General features: G+C 43.9%; 1 protein-coding gene across 5 annotated transcripts in view; it reads left to right on the top strand.

The window, feature by feature from the left end:
* Positions 1 to 27135, top strand: part of ANKRD44 (ankyrin repeat domain 44) — a 298600-nt gene that overhangs the window by 22829 nt on the left and 248636 nt on the right. The window lies entirely within an intron of this gene.

Raw genomic sequence — 27135 nt, 5'->3', positions numbered from 1 at the left:
TGCAGAGACTCTTACTTAACTCAGCACCAGTGGTGGAAGGGTTTTTAGGAGATCAAACTCTACTGATGACCCTCTCTCCTGGTTTTGCAGGATCTGTGGACGGTACACTGTAGCCCCAGTTCACTGAAAGGGACGCATTGTTGTTCTTGGAAACACAGCGTTCGGCAGAAGTGACGTCTCCTTGGGTGTGGTTGGTAGGGTAATAATACGGGTGTCATAATCTATAGTTTTAATTTGAACATTTCCCCTAAAATGTCATAGTGTGTTTGGGTGTGATATGGTTATATTACAGAATCACATGCATATGAATTTGTAATAAAATGTTTTGTAATAAAATAGAGATGTCATTTGTGCCGGACTGTGCACTTTTATGAGCCTAGAGAGAATACGTTGTGAATAGAACCATGGCTTAAGAAGTTAATGTAAGGAGCATTCTAGTAGTCAAAGACTTTCTAATCAATAAAGAAATCCAAAATCTTAGCTGGAGAGATTTTGGGAGGTGGTAGCAAGATAGAGACATGGAAAAAAGAAGCCTGACTGTGTTGGGAATGGGTTGGTAACACGTGGCTGTTAATTGGTAAGTTAATCGTTAGGTAGTGATTGAGTAACGTGGGCAGCTGTGTGGCAGCTTCTACTTCTTTAGCAATCAAGTCAATGGTGCAATTTCTAGTCCACCCAAGCAAGGCCTACCGAGGCCTGAACATTGGGCAGCAGTTGCTCAGGGCTTCCTTAAACCGTGGAGGCAGCTCCAAGTCTCCCTGTTTCCTGAAGTTTGTGGTTCAGGCACAGGTAACTGAAAACAGATGTGCCGAGTGCAAACCGCGAGCTTTCTTGTGGAGCTTTTGGTGATTTGGGGGTGGGGAACAAAATCTGCTGTTTACAAACCCTCTGTGCTTTTGTTACAAGCGCAGCTTTCCGACCTCAGCAGAAGTTGCCCACGTTCTCTCCAGATGCTTTCTTTTTTGTGTCTTGGAGGGGTTGCTGACCTAGGTGGAGAGGAGGCCTCGCCCCTTTCTTCCTCATGCTAATAATCTCTTTCTCCTGTTGCTTGTTTCCTGTCTGTAGGCTGCACGTGGTCCTGGGGGACCCAGAGTGATTTTCCGACCGAGCAATTGGGGCTTAGGATTCTTCTGTTAAACACTCATTAGGCTATTCGACAGCCTTAGGGACAGTCACATGCCCCAGCTGCAAGAGAGGGCAATGACTGGGCAGCAAGCAAGAGAAATAAGATGGTTTAAAGACAGAATTAGCTCATAAACCATAAGTTCTAGGGAGGACCACATTCTTAGCGTGGCGATTGCTGAAGAATGATGCCAACAACCCTTTCGTGAGCGTCTGTGAGAGGAAAACAGGTGAGATACTGGGGAAGCCAGTGCAGGACACTGTACCCTGGTGTTTGTGGCACTCCGGGGGTCGGTGGGGGACACGGAAGGAAGCAAGGCCCCACACCCCGCAGTCTGTGTTCAGTGCCCGAGTTTGCTGTCATGGCTCCGAGGGCAGAGGAGAGCATCCAGAGCAGGAGCTTTCCTGAAAGGCGGCCTTGTCAAAGATACGTGATGATTTGAGCTGCTTTTTAAATGCCTCCTGGTGAGAGTTCAACCAACTGGGAAGGAGGAGGAGGGGGTAGGCATTTGGGAAAGAGGGCAGCATAGCAAGAGGAAAAAGGCAGCTGTGCGTAGGGTTTCTGGGAGCAGACACGTGAGTGTTTTGCACAGGCAGCTGCGGGAGGTGATTGGAGAGAGTGTGCAGTGCCGGTCTGTGGAGGCCCCAGGAGAACCACCCCGGAGTTTGGGGCCCGTGGCGAGCCCTGGGAGACCTTTGATCAGGGCTCGTGATGTGCGCGGAGTGATGTTTTAGGACAAATACTCTAACCATGGTGTAGAGAACCAGCGTCTTATTTACTGCCTGCACAGCATGATACTGTTTTGCAAGCCATGCCCCACTGAGGAATGCAGTTTGGTGGTGCATGTGGCCTTGTGTCAGGGACTGACCCCCATGGGCTGGTTAGTTAGGCTAGGTCAGTGTTTTATCTCCAGCCCCTCTTAAATCCACCGGGGTGATATTTTATCAGCCTTTGAAATGTGGGCTGTATAATGGATATGCGTCTCTTAAATACAGCAGTGCCAAGCTCAACCCTGCAATCATGTGGTTGTGAAATATTATCCAGCCTGAAAGCATAAGGAAAAAAGCCCCTTTTAGTCTAACCTACTCACAACACATGATATGAGAGCCTAACCTTTGAAGGGACGTGGAAAAACCAGAGAACCGCTGACTGCACGAAATGCAAATGAGAATTCCATGTGGAGGGATTCTTCTCTAAGAGTTTTTGCTGTTTTTTTTTCCTTCTCTTGAATGTTTGCCGCAGACCACGCCACCTGTTTCTGCTCCAATGTTTTCGAGGCCAGAGATTTGTGCCTTGGAGATTTGAGGTCCTTGCTTGCTGTTGACCCACATGCGGTCTCCAAGGAAGGGGAAAGGATGGAGGGAAAGAGAAGAAGGGCAGAGGGAGCTTTTGGTCTTTTTTGTTAGAAGGTGGGCCACAGAGCGGTGCTTTCGTTGGAAATCTTCTTCTAGATGAATCCAGTCTCCTGGCAATGCACGTGGAAGTTGGGGCGTGTGGGAATGGCTGGTGGAGTTGGGGAGCGTGTGATACGCTGGTGTTAGTCTTGTTCCCACTGAGAAGAAAAACTGTCATCGCCCACAATAGCACATAAAATAATTGGTCCCACCTCACTGCCTGTCCTCTGCTAGGTCGGCATAGGGTTGGTTCAAAGAAACCTGAAGTTTGATTTTGCCTGGTTACTCATGGGTGCTGAAGGAGAGTGGGCAAAGCGAGATTTCACTCATTACAGAAACCTGTTCCTCTTCCAGTGGTGGCCCCTGGTCACGGTGGGAACATAGGTTGACAGAGGGAAGGAGCAGTGAGAGCCAATGAGTTTTCCTTAGGGTTCTGCACACAGTGAAGTAGCCACTCAGCTGTCTCTGACCTGGGGCCTCCTGTCCCTTGTGACGTACAGTGTTCTGGCTTCCCCTTTGGTTGGCCAACCTCATTTCACACCTGTGAAAAGTTCAGGCCCCCTCCAGTTTCCTTGTCATTTCATTGCTGTGGTCCACAGACATGTGGCAGCCATCACAGGATTGCTTATAGTTAGAGACTCTTTATTCTTAACTGTATGCCAAATCACTGGTTTAAAGAATATGCAGAAGCTGCCCTGTGTTATTATGGGGGCCCTCCATTGCTTTCTGAGATTGCCTCAGTCCTTGTCACCCTCTCAGCTGCTCCTTCACCTCCCCTTCTTTCCACCTCCTTTCAGATTGCTCTTGAGACATTCTGAGCAGTGGTTCCGGGTCAGCAGACTCAGCACCCCCTGTAAACTGCTAGGAATGTAAAACGGAGGGCCCCACGCAGGATCTACTGAGCCAGAAACTCTGGGGGTGGGCCCAGATGTCTGTGTTTTAACAAGCCCCCCAGGTGACTCTGACTCGTGCTAAATTCTGGGTGTCTGAGTTTGAGAAACACTTGTCACACGACAGATGGCTTGTGAGGAGTCTTGATCTTTCCCTTTTTAGTGATAAATACAAGTTTTGCTATCTACCTGGATGCACATCCAGGTGCGGAATAAAAACAGAATCTGGTGCAGTTCATCCCCACTTCTGTTCATTGTTGACAATTTCTGTATTAAATTGAGGAAGCTCAGCACTTTGCAATTTAATGACTGGCTAAACACCACTTACCCCCGAAGCTCTAGCCAATTGCTTTTCCTCCACACCTGTTTCTGTTCTCACCTTCCCCACCAATACCCTCTGGATTGCTGCAGTCAACTCCCTATTAGGCTAATTTGCTGCTCTGGGAGACGGCGTTGAGATGGCTCTCTGATGAGGTGGGGATTGATTAGACAGAAGCTGCTTTATGCCAGTGCTAGATCAGTGGAGGCAAGGAGGAGAGCGCCTAATTCCAAGCCTCTTTACATTTTGCTCTTGCCTCAATTAAGTTACTTTCCTATGGTTCTGGCTCATTAGCATCCATGACTCCTGATTGCCTTTCTCATCCTTACAGTCTTTCCAGCCATATGCAAATGATGTATGCCCAGAATCCCTCATAATGATGGCTTCCTGTTGTCTTGAATGTTGGTGACAGGACAAATAGCAAGACGGAAATGCAGCTTTTAGATAGAAATTATACCTCTGGTGTGTGAGGTATAATTTCTGTCCCCCACCCTGTTTCCTCTGGGCCAGGTCCTGAATATTAGCTGTGTGGTTAAACCCCGTCCCTGGGGCCGTAAGACCTGAACTTAAAACCGTCCGTTACTCGACTCCTCTAGGCCTCCTGTCAGGAATGGTGTTTACCTCAGTGGGCAGCGGCGAGTTCTGAAGGAGATAATGTAGGTAAAGGCTTCCAATCTTTGCTGGAAGAGACAAGACTTCCAGCAGTCTTGCTGCTCAGAGACAAGACTCCTGCCGTCAGTGTTTTTCAGATCCCCACCCCAGTGCACCCTCTTCCCAAAGCACTTGGTGGGTGTTGCTTTCTGGTATTTGACAATCATGTGTCTGACATCATAGTTACATTTTGATCGTGGGCACCTCCAGGCTAGGGGAGGGCTGGGTGTACCCCCCCTGCAGCTGTGGCCACCACAGATTTCTGGGTTCCAGTCCCAGAGAACATTGTGGAGAGTCTGGGACCTGGGAGCCTAGATTTTTCATGACTGTCGCAGGTGTTTTTGCTGCAGGTAAGCCCCAGTTTTAGAATTAATTCTATCAAACCTCACATCTCCTTATATAAATTTTTGTAACATCCTCTTTACTTCCTGAAATGAAACTCATCAATAATAGATCTCACTCACAATATTTAAAAAACAAACATAAAACTCTAAATGTAATATAAAGAGGAAATAAGGTGAAAATAATTTATAATAAAATAGCTTGTATGTCAATATGTGCATAGCTACATTAGAAGATATAATGAAATAGGTGTTTGCTCTTATAATAAATTGGTTTGGATTTAGGAAGTATTCAGCAGATTATTATCAATAATCATATATAAAACCTTATAAATAAGGCCCAATAAGTTCTCTTATGCATATTAGTAAGAATAAGACAACTCTAAATGTAGACTAATACAGGCGTGTTGTAGAGAGGACTCATTAATTATGAGTGACTTTCCTGAAACTGTCATGATTTCTGGAGATGGTAAAAAACTTAGTCAAGTTCTGAAAAGAGTAAAGTACACCTTCCCTCAATTCATATGGTAATGAAATTCCTAGAAAATTCAGTGTATTTGAGACTGAACAAAATGTTTTCATAAAATGCAGAGTTAAGATCTAGACTGAGGTGATTTAATAGACTTTGTTTTTTCTCTTTTATAAGAGTCGGCAGGATGTGGAACTGTCTGTCATCAGGAGGGACCTTCTGGGGTATTACAGGGCCCTTACGTTCCCGCTCCCCACTCCCCAGATGCCAGCAGAGCCCTGTAATCATTGTCAGCAACCAAAGGCCACTGACCCGGTTCCAAAGCTTCTAGGGCACAGGTGGCAAACACGAGGCCCGTGGGCCGAATCCGGCCCTCCACTTTGCTTTATCTGGCCCGGCATCTTGTTTCTACCTGGCCGCAGTGCCGAGCTCCTTGCCCCTAGTTAAGGAGTAGTTACATTTATACAGTTCTAAAATCCCATTTGGCCCTTTGAAGGCAACCTCGAGGCTGATGTGGCCCCCAGTGAAAATGAGTTTGGCACCCCTCCTCTAGGGGCTGTGCCACTCCACTGAGAGCCAGGGACACAGAACACTCAGCCCCAACTATAGTCAGCACGGAGTCCTCGTGGTCCCCACAGGCTGCCCCCAGGACGTGGTGTTCTTTTTTTTTTTTTTTCATATTTTTTTTATTGATTATGCCATTACATTTGCTCTATTCCCCCCCCTCCCCTCCACCCTGCATACCCCTCCCCCACCATTTCCCCCTTTAGTTCATGAACATGTGTCTCAAATTCTTTAGATTCTGTATTTCCCCTACTATTCTTACCCTCCCCCTATCTATTTTCTATCTACTGTCTGTACTACTTATTTTCTGTACCTTCTCCCCCCTTCCCCTCCTCCCACTCCCCTGTTGCTAACCCTCCATGTGATCTTCATTTCTATGGTTCTGCTCCTGATCTAGCTATCCTCTTAGTTTGCTTTTGTTTTAGGTGTGGTTCTTAATAACTGTGAGTTTGCTGTCCTTTCACTGTTCATCTTTTTTTATCTTCTTTTTCTTAGGTAAGTCCCTTTAACATTTCATATAGTAAGGGCTTGGTGATGATGAACTCCTTGAATTTGGTCTTCTCTGAGAAGCACTTTATCTGTCCTTCCATTCTAAATGAAAGTTTTGCTGGGTAGAGCAATCTTGGTTGTAGATCTTTGGTTTTCATGACTTGGAATACCTCTGTCCAGCCCCTTCTTGCCTGTAAGGTCTCTTTTGAGAAATCAGCTGACAGTCTGATGGGAACTCCTTTGTAGGTGACTGTCCCCTTAGCTCTTGCTGCTTCTAGGATTCTCTCCTTCATTTTAATCTTGGCTAATGTAATTATGATGTGCCTTGGTGTGTTCCTTCTTGGGTCCAACTTCTTTGGGACTCTCTGAGCTTCCTGGATTTCTCGGAAGTCTATTTCTTTTGCCATCTTGGGGAAATTCTCCTTTATTATTTGTTCAAATAATTTTTCAACTGGTGGTTGTGCCTTTCCCCCTTCTGGTACCCCTATAATTCGGATGTTGGAACGTTTAAAGATGTCCTGGAGGTTCCTAATCTTCTCCTCATTTTTCTGAATTCTTATTTCTTCATTCCTTTCTGTTTTATCATTTTTTTCTTCTGTCTGGTCCTCTCCCTTGATTTGAGTCCCAATTTTCTTTCCATTACTATTGGTATCTTTTGTATCAGCATTCATTTCAATTAATTTAGCTTCCATATGTTTCTCTAATTTGTGACTAAAATCCACCAGTTCTGTAAGAATCTTTATAACCAGTGTTTTGAACTGTGCATCTGAAAGACTGGCTATTTCTTCATCACTTAGGTCTATCGGTTCTGGGGCTCTGAGTTGTTCTAGAGCCATTTTTGGTCTATTCGTGCTGTTAAGTGAGCGGAGCGAAGCCTTAGTTGTTTACCAGGACGGGGCGACCCAGGTCGCTGGTTTGTGACGCTGTGTGTGGGGGCGGGGTCAGAGAGGGAGCGACGGCGTTCCTCTCCGCTAGCCCAGAGCATCCATTCACTCACACAAACGCCTCAGGCTTGCTTATCTGATCCTAATTTTGCGAGCCTGCTGCACCGCACGCGGGTTTCCCTTCTCACTGGTTTCTCCGCACGTAAATGCGCGCGACCGACTGACCCACCGCGCCTCTTCCCTATGCGCTCCGCAGCCAGCTCGCTGGCAATCAGCCCTCGGTTGCCTGCGCGCACCGCCCCGGGAATTTTTTCTTGCTAACCTGCTCCGCTTCTGGTCTCGCTCCTTGTACCGTTCCAGCCGAGTATCTAGTTGTCCTTTGGACTCCGTATTGTTGATTTTCCGTGTGGCTTGGTTGTGACTGCTGTTAAAAATAGTTGTTCTTAGATTTGGTTGTGCACAGAGGCGAGGTGGACCCTCCACCTACTTCTCCATCTTGGCGGAAGTCCGGACGTGGTGTTCTATACATACTTGGTGAATATGAATGAATGATCGAACTTTGAATACTTGAAATAAATGGCAGGTATGCAAACAAAATTTTTTTTCTTTCGTATTTTTTAATTGATTATGCCATTACAGTTGTTCTATTCCCCTCCTTCATTCCCCTCCATCCTACCCCGTCCCCACCTTTATCCCCCCTTTAGTTTCTGACCATGTGTCTCAAGTTCTTTAGATTCTATATTTCCCATACTATTCTTGCCCCCCCATCTATTTTCTATCTACTGTCTATGCTACTTATTTTCTGTACCTTCTCCCCCCTTCTCCTCCTCCCACTCCCCTGTTGCTAACCCTCCTTGAGATCTTCATTTCTATGTTTCCACTCCTGATCTAGCTGTCCTTTTAGTTTGCTTTTGTTTTAGGTGTGGTTGTCAATAACTGTGAGTTTGCTGTCCTTTCACTGTTCATCTTTTTTATCTTCTTTTTCTTAGGTAAGTCCCTTTAGCATTTCATATAATAAGGGCTTGGTGATGATGAACTCCTTGAATTTGATCTTAGCTGAGAAGCACTTTATCTGTCCTTCCATTCTAAATGAAAGCTTTGCTGGATAGAGCAATCTTGGTTGTAGGTCTTTGGATTTCATGACTTGGAATACCTCTTTCTAGCCCCTTCTTGCCTGTAAGGTCTCTTTTGAGAAATCAGCTGACAGTCTGATGGGAACTCCTTTGTAGGTGACTGTCCCCTTATCTCTTGCTGCTTCTAGGATTCTCTCCTTCATTTTAATCTTGGCTGATGTAATGATGATGTGCCCTGGTGTGTTCCTTCTTGGGTCCAACTTCTTTGGGACTCTCTGAGCTTCCTGGATTTCCTGGAAGTCTATTTCCTTTGCCAGATTGGGGAAATTCTCCTTTATTATTTGTTCAAATAAGTTTTCCACTGGTGGCTGTTCCTGTCCCCCTTCTGGTACCCCTATAATTCGGATGTTGGAGCGTTTAAAGATGTCCTGGCGGTTCCTAAGACTCTCCTCATTTCTTTGAATTCTTGCTTCCTGACTCTTTTCTGTTTGGCCATTATTTGCTTTCTTCTGGTCCACTCCATTGATTTGAGTCCCAGTTTCCTTTTCATTGCTATTGGTTTCCTGTGCAATTCCATTCATTTCAATTAGTTTCGCCTTCATATGTTTCTCTAATTTGTGGCAATGAACCAGTTCTGTGAGGATCCTGATCACCAGTGTTTTAAACTGTGCGTCTGAGAGTTTTGCTATTTCTTCATTGCTTAGATTTATAGGCTCTGGGGCTTTGAGATCTTCTTGAGCCATTTTTGGTCTGTTCTCGTCCGTTAAGTATGAAGAGGGGAGCCTTGGACTCCCAGGTCGCTGGGTTGTGATGCTGTATGTGGGGGCGTGGTCAGAGCGGGAAATGGTGGCCCCCTCTGCTGTTTTGGGCCACTGGGTGAGGAGCAGCGTCTTAGGTGGTTCACCAGGGCAGGGCCACTCAGAGTTGCTGGGTTATGATGCTGTGTATGTGGAGGCGGGGTCAGAGTGGGGAAATGGCGGCACCCTCCACTGCCGCTTGCCGCGGGGACCGGCTGGGTCCAGTCCAATCGCCCACTCCCTCGCTTGTCTATCCACGCACGACCACAGCAAACAAAATTTATGTGCATCCTTTTTTTTCTTTTAAACCAGAATCGACCTCTGCTCTTTGTCACATTGCAGAAACACTGATGTACTTAAAACTACAAAAGGGCTTTGTTGCGTGTTGGGCTGTCTGAAAGTAGGTGCCAATGTGGGAGTTTGGGGTATAAGAGGCTCTTCAGGGGCCAACATCTGGGAAGGGAAGGGAGCAGGATTGGGCAGAAGAGGAGGCTGCAAAGGCTTCAGCCATCCTGTTGGGAAGACCTAAAATGAGTATTTGCACTAAAATTGCAGGGCCTCAGTCCCCAGGCTCGGTGTCGCAGGAACTGCAGGAAGGGTGTGAGCTCAAGGAGGCTGCTCTCTGCTGCTGAGGCAGGCCCTGCCCAGCAGCTGGGCTTGTCCTTCCCCAGAGGAGGCTCTGGCCAGCTCCCCTCTGGCCCACCACAGGCTTTGTGTGTACCCTCACCTGTGACCCACAGTAACCTTAGGGGAGAGGCGCAGTTACCATTCCCATTTTATAGATGATGAAACTGAGGTGTGAGAGCATTTTCACTAGCTTCCCTGGTTTAGGTTCCTAACTAGAGTCTCAGTGAGGACTGGTTTCCAGGCCTTCCAAATATCGGGTCCCCTCAGTGGTGTCCACATGGGCTTGATGATCATTACTCATCCCTCATTCATTCATTCCCACTCGGTTAGTGTGAAATACAGTGTCCCATGCTCTAATGGGACGACCGAGCAGCTAAAATTTATGCCATTTCTTTGCCAAAATCTCATTTATGCCATTTCTTTGTGGTTGGCTGAGTAGCTTACAGGTAGATTAGCAGTGTGGTAGAAAATTTTCAGCTTTTATCACTTGATCAGATTAAGGAATTAATTAAAAAATCCTTGACATGCCTGAGAGCTGCTTGCTTTGTGATAAGATTTTCCTTATAGGTTGTTTCTGGCACAGATGAGGGCATTTGATTCAGGGCCTCCTAAACAGAGCACCTTGGGCCTCCAGGATATCACTTCCCAGCCAGCTGGCATTTGTGGGTCAACCTGCGGCTGGCAGCGGCCTCAGGAATCTGACAGGCACACCAGGAAGCAGGCACCCGCCGCGCACTGGCCTGGCTCCCTGGCCCCAGGCCCTCTTCCTCCATCTCAGCTGTGCAGCCACACGGCGGCCTCTTGGTGGCCCCCTGGAAAGGCTTTCAGGTCATTTCCAGGTCCCCCAGGGGAACTACTGTCTTTAATCAAAGGCAAGGCATTTTCGCTACTGGCTGGTGGAAAAATTTTGGTTTTTTAACCAGTCAAATGAAAAATGACCACTAGACTATGAGGTGGGCCATAGGCAAGTTCAGTGAACCCCCAGAATTGTGAACCTCATTAGCTCTGACAGGTGAAATAAACATCAGAGAAGCAGAGTGCTTTGTGTGATAGTTTAATATTTCTGAGGCCAGAATTCTTTTTACATAGTTTAATTTTTAAAAATAACAAAGTGCATGTTCACTGTTGGAACATCTCCTCTTCCCTCCAAGGCTGTCCTTCAGGTCATTAATGTTAATAGTTGCATGTTTATTAAAAAATGTACCCATTTATTCATCCACTTTTCCTTTCTTTTTCATAAAAATATGATTCTAAATATTTTATAAGTTGCTTTATCCACAAAACAATGTATTATGGACATTTGTGCTCCCCGCCCCAGGTCATTGTATAGCTTTATAATATTTCATAGCGTGGGTGTATCATGATTCATTCAGCCGTTTCTCCCATGGATAGATGCTTGGCTTGTTTCCAGTTTTTGTTATTAAAACAATGCTTCAGTGAAGGCACCCACTACAAGGCCGTGAGCAAGATGGAGATGCTCACTGCTTTCTAGAAGTTTACATTGTAGTGGGGTGGTGGGCGGGCGGAAGCTGTGTATAAACAGAGAAGCAACACATGAAGTAGGAAATAGCAGCTAGAGAGAAGGGCTCTGAGAAAAATAAAGCAAGATGCTGTTTAGAGGAAAGGCCTCTTTCCGAGGTAAGTTTAAGCTGAGACCACAGGGCCAGGGAGGCAGCCCTTCAGCCACCCGCACTAAGAGTGGTGCAGGGGAGGGAGGTCAGGCTATCGTTTTGGGGTCTTTCTTAACGGAGTCCTCCAGATACCCTTCTGCACAAGTTCTACTGATTCACATTTCACTGTCTCTGAAGCCCCGTTTCCCACACCCCGCTCAGCTTTAGGCATTATTAGTCTTTCCAAAATTTGCCAATCCAGTATGTGAAAAATGGGTATTTCCCTGAGTGCTAATGAGGTTAGTCTTTTAAAAAAAATGTGTTCATGACCTTTTCCCAACTTTCTGTTTTGAATAGTGACATTTAAGAAATTTAAGAAATTGAGAAATTTCATTTTTTTTTAATTAAATTTTATTTAGTTACTTTTCAAGTACATTTTTTTAATCTATTTCTCCCCCCCCCCCCCCCCGGTCTCCCCCTCCCTCCCATTCCACCCCCTCCCCCCTGCCCCCCAGTCTTCATCCCTGTGTCTTTCATACTTGTTCCTGAAAATCCCTCCCCCTTTTTCCCCTTAAATTCCCTTTCCTCTCCCCTCTGGTCGCTGCCCACTTGTTCTCTATTTCAGTGTCTTTGTTTTTATTCTGTTTGCTTGCTTGTTTTATTCTTTAGCTTTCTGTCAAAGGTGAGATCATATGGTATTTGTCCTTCAATGCCTGGCCTATTTCACTCAGCATAATGCTTTCCAGTTCCATCCATGTTGTTGCAAAAGGTAGTGGAATTGAGTTACCCAGCTTCTCTTGACCATTTCATAGGAGCTCTGTGTCTATTTTCTGTTCCTTTTCAGTCTCTCCCCTCCCGAGAGGTCTTCCCTTCAGCCCTAGAGAGAAGCAGCCCTTGTTAATCTATAGGTATCATGGTCCTTGGGTCTCAGAACTGTGAGCTTTTCAAAGGCTCAAAAGCAGGTCGGTGGCAATCAGGAAAAAAAAAAACAGTTTTTTATTGCCTTCTTGAATACTAAAAGAAAACTGAAAAATCGAAGGCAATGTTTATTTAATCAAATGCCTATAAAGCATAACTTCATGTCAAGTACTCATTTACACCCGAGCTCAATATATAGTTACTAATAACTCAAGTGAAAGTAATGCGTATTTAGTGTGGAAGGTGGGTATATGGTTTACATTTTTAATATGGTGCTGGGTAAGGCTTCTCAGTGAAAGAATTGTCAGTGGCCTTGGAAGATTTTAAGCCACCCTTGAATCTCTCAGAATTCTTTGAAAGAAAACATTTTCCTCATTCTGCGTCTCTCTCAGGTTCCTCGATCTCCCTTTTCTGTGCTCTATTTGGATTTCTCTGCTTTATTGCCCACTGGTCACTTGGTGGTGTGTACTCAGGCCTCTGGTCGCCTGTGCACTGAGTCAGCTCATTCTCCGATGGCCTCGTGATCCAGCCTTCATGTCAGCCTGGTATTCTTTGGGGCTGTTGACTGTTCTGTTCTGGAAGCTCTTTGCTTCCTTTATTTTGCTCATTTTCTCTCAGTTTTCCTTCTGTCATTCCCTCCATTTTGCCTCAATCCCCTACCTCCCGACTCAGTGTTGGTTCTTCACAGTCCTTCTCTGACTCTCTTCTTCCCTTGGCTAATTTCAGCAATTCCTTTGTCTCATCTACCCTCCCGATGTGCAAATACTGCCTTGAATCCTTTGTAGAGGAACATGAAAGTTTTTACTGGCTTCTTGAAGAATCTACACACCCTTCCCACCACCACAAACAAGACAAACAACCCTGGACTTAACCCAAGAGAATATTTTAAAACTGGTTCGTGGGTTGCGAATGTAATAAGCAGTGATTGCATTTAAAAAATAAAATAGAAAAAATAATTTTTTATCACATGTAGTAAGGTAGGTATTCTTTCACAAAACTTTTGTCAAAGTTCTGTGTTTGTACGTGAGGGCTGACATCATTATTTATGGGATCCAGTCAGTGCAAAATGAAAACGTGGGGGCCCTTGTTAAAAAATTCTCAGGAATTGCAAGATGGTGACAGCAGAGTTAAACCAGCAGCGGAGTCCTCTGAACACGGGGCCTGTGCAGCTGCGCAGCTTCCCGTGAAGCCAGCCCTGGTGTGTATGTGTGTGTATGACCTGGCTTGAGATGTGAAATTATTTTCATACTTTGGGTTATAGGCAAATACATCTCCAAGTCAAATGAAAGGGTGGCTGTGGCCACCCAGCAAGAGCGACTGGTTCTGAACCGTCTGCGTTCGGCCACTCCCACTCTGGTCTGCTCACCTCCACCCTACCGGCCCGCGGCATGTTCTCCATTCCTGCCTGCCTGTGCGCAGTGGTTCTGGCAGCTCCAGTGTCTCAGCTTCCTCATCTGCAGTCGGCCCTCTCCCTGGCTTGTTTAATGAGTCCCGGAGCCCCTTGGGGAACGGCTCGGACACTGTTAAGGTTTGTCATTTCCAGCCCGGATGTCTCTCCTCAGCACTGATCTATTTATTACTTCTTAGAAATTCCACCTGGATGCCCCCTGTGTGCTTCAGACTCATTTTCCACCTCATTTTTTCATCCCTCCCAAACCTGCTCTTACTCCGGTATTTATCATGGCGGTTAGTGCCACTACTGTTTACTCAGTTGTCCACGCTTAAGACTGGGGGGGGTTATTCTTTATTCTTCCATTTCCTCCTTCCCCACCTCCTCATATCCCATGTGTTGCCAAGTCTTGTTGACTTGGCCTCCCACGCAAGTGCTTTGAGTGTGCTCTGTCTTCTCCGATTTCAGCAGACAGTCTGACTCCTCGATGGGGCGTGCAAGGCCCTTCACGCTGGTCCCCACGTGCATTATCCACTGTTTCAGCCACATAGCTGTTCTCTTCAATTCTTGGGCTTTTCAACTGTGAGCCATAGCACAGAGAGCCATAGCCCTCCTTCCTCCCTCCCCCTGACCTGGGGACATTTGGAAATGGTGGGGGGTGGCTCATGACTCTAGTTATCATAATGTTTGGGAGTTGCTGCCAGCAATTAGTAGGTGGGGTCAGAGATGGTAACTATCTCGCAGTGTGTGGGACAGTCTCTCAAACAGGGAATGGTCCCACCCAGAACTGCAGGTGGCCAGCCTGTTGAGAAACACAATGATACTTTTCATGCCTCTGTCCTTTGTACTTGCCATTCCCTTGGCCTGAGATGCCCCTCCTTGACCTCTGCCTGGGGAACTTCTACATATTCTTTGAGTTCCAGTTTAAAAACACCACTTTCTCTCTGAAGTCTCCTGTGCTCCTTTCACTCCGAAGTTCATCGGTTCCCCCTCCATGTACCAGGCTGCCTGTACCTCCTGCAGGGCACTGCTTTGAGTGTGTCTTTCCCTGAAAAAGGGCTCGTCTCTTTCAGTTCTGTAGTCCCTGCACCTGGCACAGTGCCGGCAGGTAGTGGGTGCGCAGTAAGGTAAAGAGGGTGGAATAGTTGGAAGAGATGAACCACAGCCTTTCATCTGTGCAGTCCTTGGATTGGCTTTACTTGCCACACTTGAATTTTGTCTTCTCCTTCTACCCCCGCCTCTCTCTCTTTTCCTTTCTCAATTGCAGCCTTTCTAATTCTGGCATGCGCTTCTTCATTACTACAGATTGGCTATCTTCCATAGTTACAGTCATCTGCGGTTCCTCGAGGCATCTAGGAATTGAAATAGATCTTGGCCATCTTTGCTCCCGAGGTGTGATTGCAGTAGTTACAGCTCCTGTTTCCAAGGCAACAGCCTTCTGGTTAGAGTGGAGTGCTTCTCCTAGTGCATCTCCATTACCAGAGAGGAGTTGTAGGGCTCTTCTCTCCATATTCAAACTTCCCCTGCTTTATTGCTTATAAACGGGCAGTTTACATTAGAATAGGGCAGGATAAAATATTACTCTGCTCTGGCAGTTTTAAAACATCTTATTGAAGCATCCTATACATACAGAAGAGAACACATACAAGTCTATGTCTCCACCAACACACCTGTGTGAGAAGCACCTGGATCAGGAAACAGCACCCAAAGCTTAATGGTTTTCTGTGGAACTGTTGGATTTTTTCTCTAATGTGCATTTCTTATTTTATCGAAGAATCACATTTCTTTTCCAAACCCCCCCTTAATCTAAGATCCCGTACGATGAGGCCTGATGTAAGAGCCCTGGACAACCAACCCACAGGTTAGACAGGGAGCTTTAGATCATTCCTGTTTGAAATAACCAGTTAAAATGCAAGCTCCCCGGCATTATGGGAGCTTCCTGTGGACCAGCCACCCCGGGCTGATGGACCCACTCTGTTGTTGGAAGTAGTGCATGTTGGGAAGGCCTCAGTTCAGGCTGATTCCGCAAGCCCAGCAGAAATAGATGCCTGCAGATACATAGACCCCTCTATTCACCCCATTCCCCGGTTGGTTTCTCTCTCTCTCTCTCTGTCACAGCTCTTGTGTGTCTGTTCATGCAGGAGGGATTTTAGAATCAAATCTCTTCAGAGTGAATCTCACCTGTCGTTCATCCTGTGTGACTGTATACAGTTTCTTTCACCTCTCTGGTCTTAATTTCCTCACCTGTAGAATGGAAATAATATATTCCTCTTGCAAACTTTAAGAAATAAATGAGACAATGAATGTGAAAAATACTAGCATTGTGTTCACAGGAGGTCACAATGAATGATAGTTTTCTCTTTTTATTGTTATTAAATTTTACTGAATTAATCAAGATAACATTGGTTAATAAAATTATATAGGTTTCAAGTGTACAGTTCTGTAACACATTGTCTGTATATTGTGTTGTGTGGTCACCACCCCAAGTCAAGTCCCCTTCCATCACCATTTATCCCTGCTGTACCCTCTCCCACCTCTGCCCACACCCTCTCCCTCTGGTCATCACAATATTATTGTCTGTGTTATGAATTTTTTGTTTTTGCTTAATCCCTTCACCTTTTTCACCTAGCCTCCCAACTGCCCTTGGTTTCCTCTCTTTTATTGCCCAAGTTGAAACCAGTCAGAGCCTTTGTCATGGTACTCATGTGTGACTGTTGTCACCTGTGTGATCTCTCTGCCCGCTACCTCCCCTGCTCCAGTTTATCTCCAGTGCTTGTTCGTTTGGACTTTTCTTCCCCATCCACCGCTTCTACCTTTACTATTTTCACCTCAAAAAGATCAATAGATTTTCTAAAGTCTGGCAAGGAAGGACTTCATAGGTTGGCTGCAGAACTTTTGGCTGGGAACTGTGTTACTTCAGGGAATAAGTGTGTTGATAACACTAGAGAAGTGTTTGAGGCAAATTTAGGCATTTGAGAGACATATGTAGCTTCTTCCAGGCTAACCAATTGCCCCTTAGGTGCACTTAGTTTTTCCTGCCTCTGTGGTCACCCAGTGTCAGTGCCTCTTATTGGTCTGTCATCTGGGCATTTCAAACACAGAGACTACTTTGCCCTCGAGCCGTGGAGAAGTGGGTAGTTGGCAGCTCTCTGATGCCGCTTTTCTTTTAATAATCTGCTGGCTTCCTCAGCCTGGAGATCCTGTCCCATCTGACTTGGAGGATTTAAGGAGCTCCAGCTTTAACTGTGGGACTCTGGGTCAAGTCAAGTCTAGTCTAGTCCTGCCTTTGCGTTTCATGTTGGAAAACTGAGCTTTGGTTTTGTCCTCAATTTTTAATTTCAGCCTTGCACCTGATTATGATGACTCGTTCCCAGCTCCCCTGGAATGGCTTCCTCCTTGGCACCCCAGGGTTTCCATTCCTGACAGACAGGCTTCCCTGCACTCCTGGTGTTTCATTTGAACACTTCTACTCCAGCCCCAGACCAGCTGCTGACTTAGATAACTGGGGCCCTAATTTCCAGGCCCCCCCCCGGTCTAATGGAATAATTGCCCCTTAGCCCCTGGAAATGTCATGATGAAAGTGCGTTTAGTGCACACCGTATTTGGAATGTGGCTGTCTGACCTCTTACTTATCCATAACAAGATGGAGAATCAGGAAGCAGTCTGAGAAACAGAGCTTGTGATCAGCTAGACCTAGATGTCTTACAAGGTCCAAGGATCATATTCTTCACTCCTAGGAGAAGGCCTCAGGCCTTGTACTCTTCCTTTAGACACACTGCTCATAAGTTGTGGCTAACTGGCTTTTAATGAAGGGCACAATAAATTAAAAACGGCCCATTGCAATGGGGAAAAAAGACAACCTAACAGAAGAGGAAGGGTGGGGAAAATGATGAAGGCGTAAAAGAGCTGAAAATTTATATTAAAAGTTTTGTAGTGATTTAGTATTTTAAATCATGCGGAGAGCATCTTTGAAATGCAAGCTGTGCACGATGGTGGCCCTTCAGCATTGGCAAGGCTTGTGATCACAGTCCTCACAGTCTCCTCGGGAAAGTGAGGAAGGGTGCGGATGTGCATTTTCAGAAAATTTCCACCTGAAATGGCTAATGTAAAAATCATTTTCACATTTATAAGGGCTAAATTTATATTCATTCATTTATTTAATAGTTAATGAGCATCTGTTACTTGCCAGGCTCTCTTCCAGGTGCTGAAGATACATTAGAAAGCAAAACACACAAAATCCTTGCCTCCCTGGAGATTAATCTAGAAGACTAGGTTATCTACAGCAAGTAATTCTCCATGACCTGAGAAGATCAAACCTTTTATAAAAATATGTTTTAGTAGATTATATAGAAAGTTTTTCTATGTTGTCCACAGATTAAATGGAAAACATTATTCTAAGACTTTCAAAACTGGCTCTATGAATGTCATATACCATGTTGAAAGTCTTTCAGAGCTTACCCTAGGTATTTCATTTTTCATCACAATAGGAAGTAGAAAATGTGTTTTGTTTTTTACAGGGGGGGAATGGCAGACTGGAGAGGTGTAATGACTTGCCTGAGGGTTTTACAGTGTGACACTTTTCTATGCCCATACTGGAAGAGTTCCACTTCCAAGTTCAAGCCTCAGGGTTGGGACTGTCATTCAGTTTGTATAAAGAGAAAGGGAAGAAAAAGTCCAAGTTTTCTCTTCTTTCCCTCTCCTTTTTAAAAAGTCCAAACTTTAAATATAAAAGTATACAATATAGAGTGATTTAATGTTTGTGTATTCAGTTCTAAAACGAATTCCTCACCCATGGTTTTCTAGGTCAGATAGCAGACTTCAGACCTGCTTGTATATTAGTGGCCTGACTGACTGTCTTAAGGATATAATTTCAACCACAATTTTTCTTTCCCTGCCTCCCGTCTCTCTGGCATGCTTTTAGAAAGCTCTTAACTGTTATTGGAGGCTTTCTAAATTATCAAAATGGAACAGCTACCATAGCTTTTATTTTGGTCCTTAATGAGAAAGGACTGAAATTGGTGGTGTTCAGTGAAGAATTCTGTAGATAGTCACCTCTGATTGGTCCCCTGAAAGACTGAGGGTTAAGCCTGGCCAGGCAGCTCCACTCTCAGATAAGGTTCCACTTGCCTGAGCAATGAATTTGCCATTAAAACACAAAGCCTTCCTGTGCAGCTCTCCCCTTGCCTGCCTCCAGTTTGTGACTTTCTGCTGGGAGAGGGAGCGTTTGATTTATTATTTTTTACTGAAGGTCATTTTTATGTAGGGATATGTCATATGCTTTGCATTCTAGACAGATTTTTAATTACCTCAAACCAAAGATGTAGGCTTTAAATTTAAGCCCTGAGAGGATGTGATAAAATACTTTTACTACTAGAGTTCAATTTGTGCAAACGTAGGTGATACGTTATACTGCTAATAAAGCCAAAGAGTTGAAATATGATCAAAAATCTTTCTTTTGTCTTTCTTTTTAATATCATGAAATTATGTGTTCCTTCAAATGTTAAAGGAATGTGATACTCATTGGTTTGTGGTAGACTCCTGGCAAGATTTAATATGCTCCATTCATAAATGGTCTCAATTATAATATTCTCTGCATATGAGAAATCCTACAGTTAGGAGTTAAAGAAATCACAAAACAAAACACTCAGTCATTTTTATTAGACAAGGCAGAGGCAGGGAAAAAAAAAGAGACAGCCCAAGCTTTCATTTTAAAGAAGCTTTTTCTTAAGGAAGTATATTAGCATTTCTGTGACTAAAATAGGGAAAAATGAGCTACTTAGCATGTGGAATGGGTTAATGACGTGTTTACTCTTATATGGATTTTTGGCTAGGATGAGATTAGGGGTTGAAATTGGACAGGGTAGTTCTAACTAGACTCAATTTTGCAGGAAGCTTACTGGGTTTTCTCAGTGTTTTTGGCTGCTGACTTACACCATTCTTGTCATCCAGCCAAGTACGTGGTGATGACTGTTAACATTTGAGAAAGTTTAGTGTCTTTTAAAGTAGATTCTGTGTTCTTTTTTTTAAAGATTTTCTTTTTTTAAGAGCAGTTTTGGGTTCACAGCAAAATGGAGAGGAAGGTACAGAGATTTCCCTACACCCCTGTCCCACGCATGCCTCCTCCACTGACAATCTCACCACCAAGTGGTATGTTTCTTACAACCGATGAATCTGCATTGACCTGTTAAATTGGACCTGGTAATTGTATCCTAAGGATTTTGTTCTGTTATCTGGAGTCATGGGTTTTGATTTCCCGAACTATAAAAATGCGGTATTTGTCTCTTCCCCCTCAGGGGACTGGGAGAAGACTGGTCCCCATTTCATAAATGTTGTGAAGGACTCTGGGACCCAGGTATGTCCCCCTTCCTTGATGGAGGGATGATGAGAATTGGATGAGGTCTCTGTTATATGGATGAGATAGATGCCAGGGCAGAAGAAAAGACTTTCTCCTTCTGGAAGCATTCCCTGAGCCAAGGGTAGGAAAGCTACTTCTAGTTATGGGTTACTTATTATAGGTCTTGATTTGAGTGAAAATCAGCACTAACAACACAAAAAGATTGATGTTATCAAACTAACAACCCTGACAACGGATGCTAAAAACATAGTGAAAATTTTCTTTCAAGAAATTTAAGGTGCTTTCTATTTAAAGAATAGATATCAAACAAAAGATAGTTGTTGAATTCAAAATGCTTCAAGAGATGCATTGGTTAGGATACTGGTTTGGTTAAAATAACAACAAAGAAGTCTGTTTCATTTACATCTATACTGGTCTGAACACAAAAGCAGATAGGTTCTGAGAAGATTGCTTCTTGATATCGGGATGAAGTTACTTTCTCTCTTACTACTCTGCCATCTCTATCACTTATCTCCCACCTCCCAATTTCTATCACTACAGCAAAAAGGAGTGAGAAAGGAGAGGACAGTCCCCTTAAAACACATTCCATTGCCCACACGCAGTCACATGACTACTTACCTACAAGGCAGGGCTAAGAAACCAACTCTTTAGGCAGTCAACGCTGTGCCCAACTGTCTTCTATTACCACAGAGGAAAGGGAGAATGGGGACTGGGGAGACTGCTAGGAGCCTCTGCCACACAAGAAGAGTAGCAGATATTCTTCAGAGTTGCTGTCCTTACTGTGGCTGCTAGGCGAATTCAGATTTGACACTGAACCTTTTAAAGGGGCGTACTTATTCACAAACAACACCAGAACATATCCTGCAATGTTTCCATCTTGCTCAATGTGTTGCTCAGATGACCATATTGGGAAAGTAGATTTTGAATGTATTGTCATTAAGTTAAAAGTGATTGTACTATTTTCTTCAAATATTTTTTGTGGGGAGAGCGGACTCATTTTGGCAAGTTGCAGTTTTCACATAGAATTTTTGCTAGCATGAATCCATATGCATCAAAATGAGAAAAGGCTTCAGAAAGGGCAACCTCCAGGGAGTAGGTCGAGATATTTCATTCTGATGGGAATTTGATTCTGGAGTTGTCAGTGGTTGGTTATTAGGGGTGACTTTTATGATGTTGATTCTAGGAATGGAGCCAAAACATTACAAACTCATTTATAACCCTCATTCCCCTGTGAGTAACCAAATTAATAAGTCGTTTTAGGTTCTGGGTTCTAAAATAATCTTATTAAGATAGACTGATGTCTCTCATTTCTCTGCAAGGAGATAGTGCCAGAAAGCTCTGCCATTTATTCCTTTTTGGCTACTTCCTGTCTGGATTTTGTCGATTGTTCTCTGCCCAGAGCCCTCTGTCAGAGGGAACTACTGTAGAGCCAGGAAGGTTTGCTTGTGTAAAAGTATGTGAACATTTTGTTCTTCTTGGTAGGAAGAGAGCTGTCGTTGACACTCAGATTCTTGTCGTAAAGCCTCTCACATAGCATACACTAGAGATTTCTGGTTGAGATTTCTAGATTTGGGTGTTTTGCCCTCGGTTTTTGTCATATCCTGTCACACACAGCAAAGGTGATGTTGACATCTGAGCTTTGTCAGATCCTGTTTTCCTTATGAGGGTGAACTGGACTTACAGGTCCTGTCTCCTGGCCATCTATTAAGAGTCAGCAGGCCCCGTCTCTGGTTTGATGTGGACCGAATGTTCTTGTTGGCTTAGTAAGCATTGCATCTCCAGCCTTGTTCTGGTCTTTTGTTTGGCAATGAAAAGTCTTGGAGTCTCTAAGACCCCTCATTGTCACTGTCCCTTAAACATTCTTCAGGAGACCTGTCAGTGACAATGAGCACTACAGAAGGGACAGGTATCACTGTCATCAAAGTTTCCTTTTTGGCAAAAAGACTTTGAGCAAATGTTTTAGAAAAGATGACCTGGCCCATCCCGGCCCACTCCCCCCTTTTTATTGGTTAGCCAGAAAGACTTTAACAAATTTCCCTTTAAAAGATTGTTTAGTTCAGGCCTCTGTTTAGTTCTGGCCGGTTTGACCCCCAGGCCCTGAGAAGCAGCTGATCTCTCTCTGACATTGATGTTTCTCTCCCTTTCTTCTGCTCTCTCTAAAAATAAGTAAATAAATACAATCTTTAAAAAAACCCTGGACTTTTAACTCCCAAATCTTTAAGTGCCTATGTTTGTCCTTGCTTGTTAGGTTTATTAAACTGTTTTTATAATGAGAAGGTTGAGTCTGTTGCTGTGTGCCCTCACTGTGCAGCTCTGGGAGGGTGCCAGAGAATGCAGGTGTGCACATGTGGGCACACGTGTGCATATGTGAGCAGGAGCTGATCGCCTAAGGCCTCAGGCAGAAAGGATGCCTGACTCAGTGGACAAGCCTCACACACCCAGAGCCCTGGGACCATCCTGCTTTCTTTCCACTCACCAGTTAATTTAGTTGAATTCTTTGGACAATCAACCCTCATGTTATTGATTTTATAGGAGGACTGTGTTGAAGGTTATGTTACCTAGTCTTTAAAAATTGGAAATAAATTTTAGAAATATCTTCAAAAATTTTTTATAAGAAAATTATTTTATTTTATTTACTTATTTATTTATTTTTATTTAATTATTGTTCAAGTACAGTTTTTTATCTTTTTAAAAAAATTTTAATAAATTTTATTTAGTTACTTTTCAAGTACATTTTTTTATCTATTTCTCCCATCCCCCCCGCCCCCCCGTCTCCCCCCTCCCTCCCATCCCCCCCCCCCCCCAGTCCTCATCCCTGTGTCTTTCATACTTGTTCCTCAAAATCCCTCCCCCTTTTTCCCCTAAAATTCCCTTTCCTCTCCCCTCTGGTCGCTGCCTACTTGTTCTCTATTTCAGTGTCTTTGTTTTTATTCTGTTTGCTTGTTTGTTTTATTCTTTAGCTTCCTGTCAAAGGTGAGATCATATGGTATTTGTTCTTCAATGCCTGGCCTATTTCACTCAGCATAATGCTTTCCAGTTCCATCCATGTTGTTGCAAAGGGTAGTAGCTCCTTCTTTCTCTCTGCTGCATAGAATTCCATTGTGCATATGTACCACAATTTTTTGATCCATTCGTTTACTGATGGGCACCTAGGTTGCTTCCAACTCTTGGCTATTGTAAATTGTGCTGCTATGAACATTGTGGTGCATAGGTTCTTTGAAATTGATGTTTTAGGATTCTTGGGGTATAGTCCTAGCAGTGGAATTGCTGGGTCAAAAGGCAGGTCGATTTTTATTTTTCTGAGAAAATTCCATACTGTTTTCCATAATGGTTGTACCAGTCTGCAATCCCACCAACAGTGAACTAAGGACCCCTTTTCCCCACACCCTCTCCAACATTTGTTGTTTGTTGCTTTGTCTATTATAGCCATTCTGACCGGTGTAAAGTGGTATCTCATTGTGGTTTTAATTTGCATCTCTCTGATAGCTAACGATATTGAGCATCTCTTCATGTGTCTCTGGATATTCTGTATCAAAATTTTTTAAATTCTCATCTGAGGACTTTTTAAAAACTTGCTTTTAGAGAGAGAGGAAGGGAAGAGAGAGAAACATGGATCCAAGAGAGAAGCGTCAGTTGGTTGCCTCCTGTTTGCCTCTGAAGCGGGGATTGTACCCACAACCTGGTAGGTGCCCAGGCCAGGAATTGAACCTGCAACCCTTTGATTATGGGACGATGCTCCAGCCAACTGAGTCACACTGGCCAGGACTAGAAGTATCTTTTCTGTCCACACCCAAGACTTCGGTGCCTGGTTGAGAGCTAGATAAAGAAAACTTCAGCTTCTTAGTTTTCGTGTGTTGGAAGTCCTTCTTTGGAGTCCCCAGGACCTTTCGTGAATGTCTCCTTAGAGAAATGATTACATTCCTATCTTATAGAAAGGGATGCTGAAACAAAACAAGAAGACATGCTTGGAAACACCATCTAAAAGAAAGTGGAACAATCACTAATCATTAGGAAAATGCAAGACAAAACCGCAGTGAGATGGCTATTATCTGAGAATGGGACAGTGGCTAGTGTCAGGCAGGGGATGGAGGCGTTGGTGCCCGTGCACTATTGATGGGGAGGTAGGATGGTGCACCTGCTGGGGGAAGCAGTGCGGTGGATCCTCAAAAACTTAAACAGAATTACCGTTTGACCCAACATTTCTACTTCTGAGTATTTACCCCCAAAATCAAAAGCAGAGACTTGAACTAATAGTTGTACACTAATAATCATGGCAGCCTTATCATAGTAGCCAAGAGATGGAAACAACTCAAATGTTTGTCAGTGGAGGAATAGATAAATGAAAAGGTGGTATATCCATACAGTGGAATCTTTATTCAGTCTTAAAAAAGGAATTAGGTTCTGATACATGCTACAACACAAATGAATCTTAAAAACATTATGCTAAGTGAAAAAAGCCAGACAGAAAAGGACAAACATAATAAGATCCCACTTATATGTGGTGCCTAGAATAGTCAAATTCATAGAAACTGAAAGTAGGATAGTGGTAACCAGGAGCCAGGGGAAGGGGGCAAGGGGGCTTTTTCAGTAGCACTGTGTTTCCACACAGGGTGATGAAAACCTTCTGGACATATTGGTGATGGTTGTATAACAGTGGGACTGTTTTAATGCCCCTGCATTTTATACTTGAAAATGGTTAAAATGGTAAGTTTTATATCATGTATATTTTGCCACAATAGGAAAGATTTGTGTAAAACATTTGTTTTAAGACACTAAAAAATAAAAGAGAAGGAAAACAGAGCTGAAGAAAGTCATGACTGTTTTCCCCCAAGATTTATAATAGTCAGTAAAATGCTGACTAGTACTGTCATGTTGATTTGCTGAATTTTATCAAGTAAAAAAAAATTTCTCAGTCTGCCTTTGTATGTAAAAGAATACCTCTGAAAACTACTATCATAGCACACTGAGCTGACAGATACCCAGCTTTCCGCGGTGGGCCACACGATACCCGCATTTGGCTGAGTGACTGACTTCCTTTGCAAAATGACCTAAAAGAGAGTTGATCACCTTGAATGAAGGAAATCCTATGCGGTTATGCCAGCTGCCTCCAAGCCAGTCCCAGAATCTGCTCAAGCTCACGCACCTGCATTTTATACATTCAACCTGTGTAAGCAGTGTGCTTTCTTCTTAGGGGGTTGGATTGATGTTTGTACCTGTTTTTCTGTTTTTATGGAGATTGTGCTGCTTTTAGAGGTTGGGAGCCACCTACTGACTTCTTTGTTTTCTGTACCTCGAGAAGTACCCACAGCATGAATCCAGTTTTTTCCTCCTTCCACCCATTGTTTAGATTTTGTCTTTAATCTGTGACCTCTGAGAAGATTGAAGCCCTTCTCAGCACGGTTCACTCTATACTAGGAATTCGTGCCGTCTTGGCCTAGGGTCACGTGGCTGGCTCAAATTCCATAGGAAGTAATTGGCTTAAAATATGAGCTTCTTGACATCAGTTTGTGCACAGACCCTTGCACCCCTTCTTTTCCCGTACCGTTTTCTGAAACACCTGGGCCTTTGTTGTACATTTAACCTATGGGAGATTGATGTATTTGTATACACATAATGTTTTCTTCAGAATAAATCTTAAAGTGTATTTTTTTAAGTGTGAGCCTGAAACTACATACTTAAGGTTCATGATTATGTATTATCCATCCATCGTCTATCTATCTATCTATCTATCTATCTATCTATCTATCTATCTAATCATCTGTCTTCCTCCCTCTATCTTCCTCAGGTGGATTTATTTTCTAACGTAATGATTATATATACTTTGGTTTTGTTATGTTGAGGTATATACTGATGTTCCAATTGTCTTATCTTTTGGCACTGCTGTGCCTACATGTACCTTTTTTGAAGGTGAGAGTATATGGAGACTATCTAAATTTTGGAACCTTAAAGGTAAAAGGTCTTTTAAAGATACACAGGCAAAGACACATGCTAGAAAGTCAGGAACGTTTTTCTACTAATGATCCTGGCACTTAAAGGGCTAGTCCTATTGGAAATTCTCCTACCTAATGATTTAGAAACCAGTCTCTTGGACATTTGCTAGAAACTCATCTTTTTCTTCATCTGAAATCTTTCCCTTTTTAATTTCTATTCCCATTTGTCTTAGTTTTCTGCTAACTAGAGCAACAAGGGAAAATGGTATGAATTGGGCACTCTATCAGCTTGGAAACGTGCTCAAATTAGGTCATCCATGCATTTTCTGTCAAACCATATATATAAAAGACAACCCCCATTAAAAATATGAAGTTAGAGTATTATAAAAATCTCCTGCTATCATTTTTATAGATTTAGACTAGGTAAAGATTCCTTATATCCTTATTATCCTTATTATTCATAAACTGCCTGTAGTAATTACCCTTTTAAAAGGTCTCCTGAAACGTGCAGCACAGACATACAATTCAACATTTCTTTATCTGGCAGAGTCCCTATGTCAAGCCTGGCATCCTGCTCTGGTTGTCGTTATGGGACTAGAGGTGCGTTCTCACTCTTTGTCGGCTTTCTCTGGCCTTCTCGTTCTGGTGATGTGTCACCTGCTGTGGGGCAGCCCTGTCGGGGGACTGCAGGGGACTGCTTCTTTCTGCATGGGCAGTGGTGACAACAGCAAAGCATGGAACAACCTGGAAAAAGAGAAAGTTCCTGTACTACCAAAGACAGCACTGTGGTTCTTCTTCCTGTTCGTTTTTCTCTTTTGGACCCATAGCTCATAATTTACAGAGTCTCAGTTTCAAAGCTACGAGAGTTTAAGGTAAGGCAGGTTAGATTGATTCCTGGTTGCCAGCTAAGAGGGAATGCCTAATTTGTATCTAGGTAGGAGCCTGTGCGGTTCTTCATTTGTTTTTGTTGCCCTTGTGTTTTTCTTTTTCATCTCAGGGTTGTTGGGGCAAAGGTGCACCCACAGCAAAAGTGATTGACCTTGTGGTGCAGGAGGCCCTGGGCTGTGACATTGTGCCTTTCTCATCATGTAGCTCATGTTTCTTGAACTAGCATTCTTTGTGGTATGCTGGGGTGCCCTACTCAGCAGCCTGAGCTTCCAGAGCAGTGAGGCCCAGCCCAGGAAGGTCAGCCCTGGGCCGGATGGACTTCTGCACGGACCTAGGCAGCTTTCCATTCTACTTCTCACCTCTGCTCCTCCTCCAAATGCATTCTTTCCTTCTCTTCCTGAAGACCACCTTTGCTGACTCCCA

Source organism: Artibeus jamaicensis, unplaced genomic scaffold (genome assembly GCF_021234435.1).
Source record: "Artibeus jamaicensis isolate MK-2021 breed Jamaican fruit bat unplaced genomic scaffold, CSHL_Jam_final contig_391, whole genome shotgun sequence".
NCBI classification, from domain to species: Eukaryota; Metazoa; Chordata; class Mammalia; order Chiroptera; family Phyllostomidae; genus Artibeus; species Artibeus jamaicensis.
The sequence above is the reverse complement of the archived record's forward strand: the minus strand, read 5'-3'. Positions and strand labels throughout refer to the sequence as shown.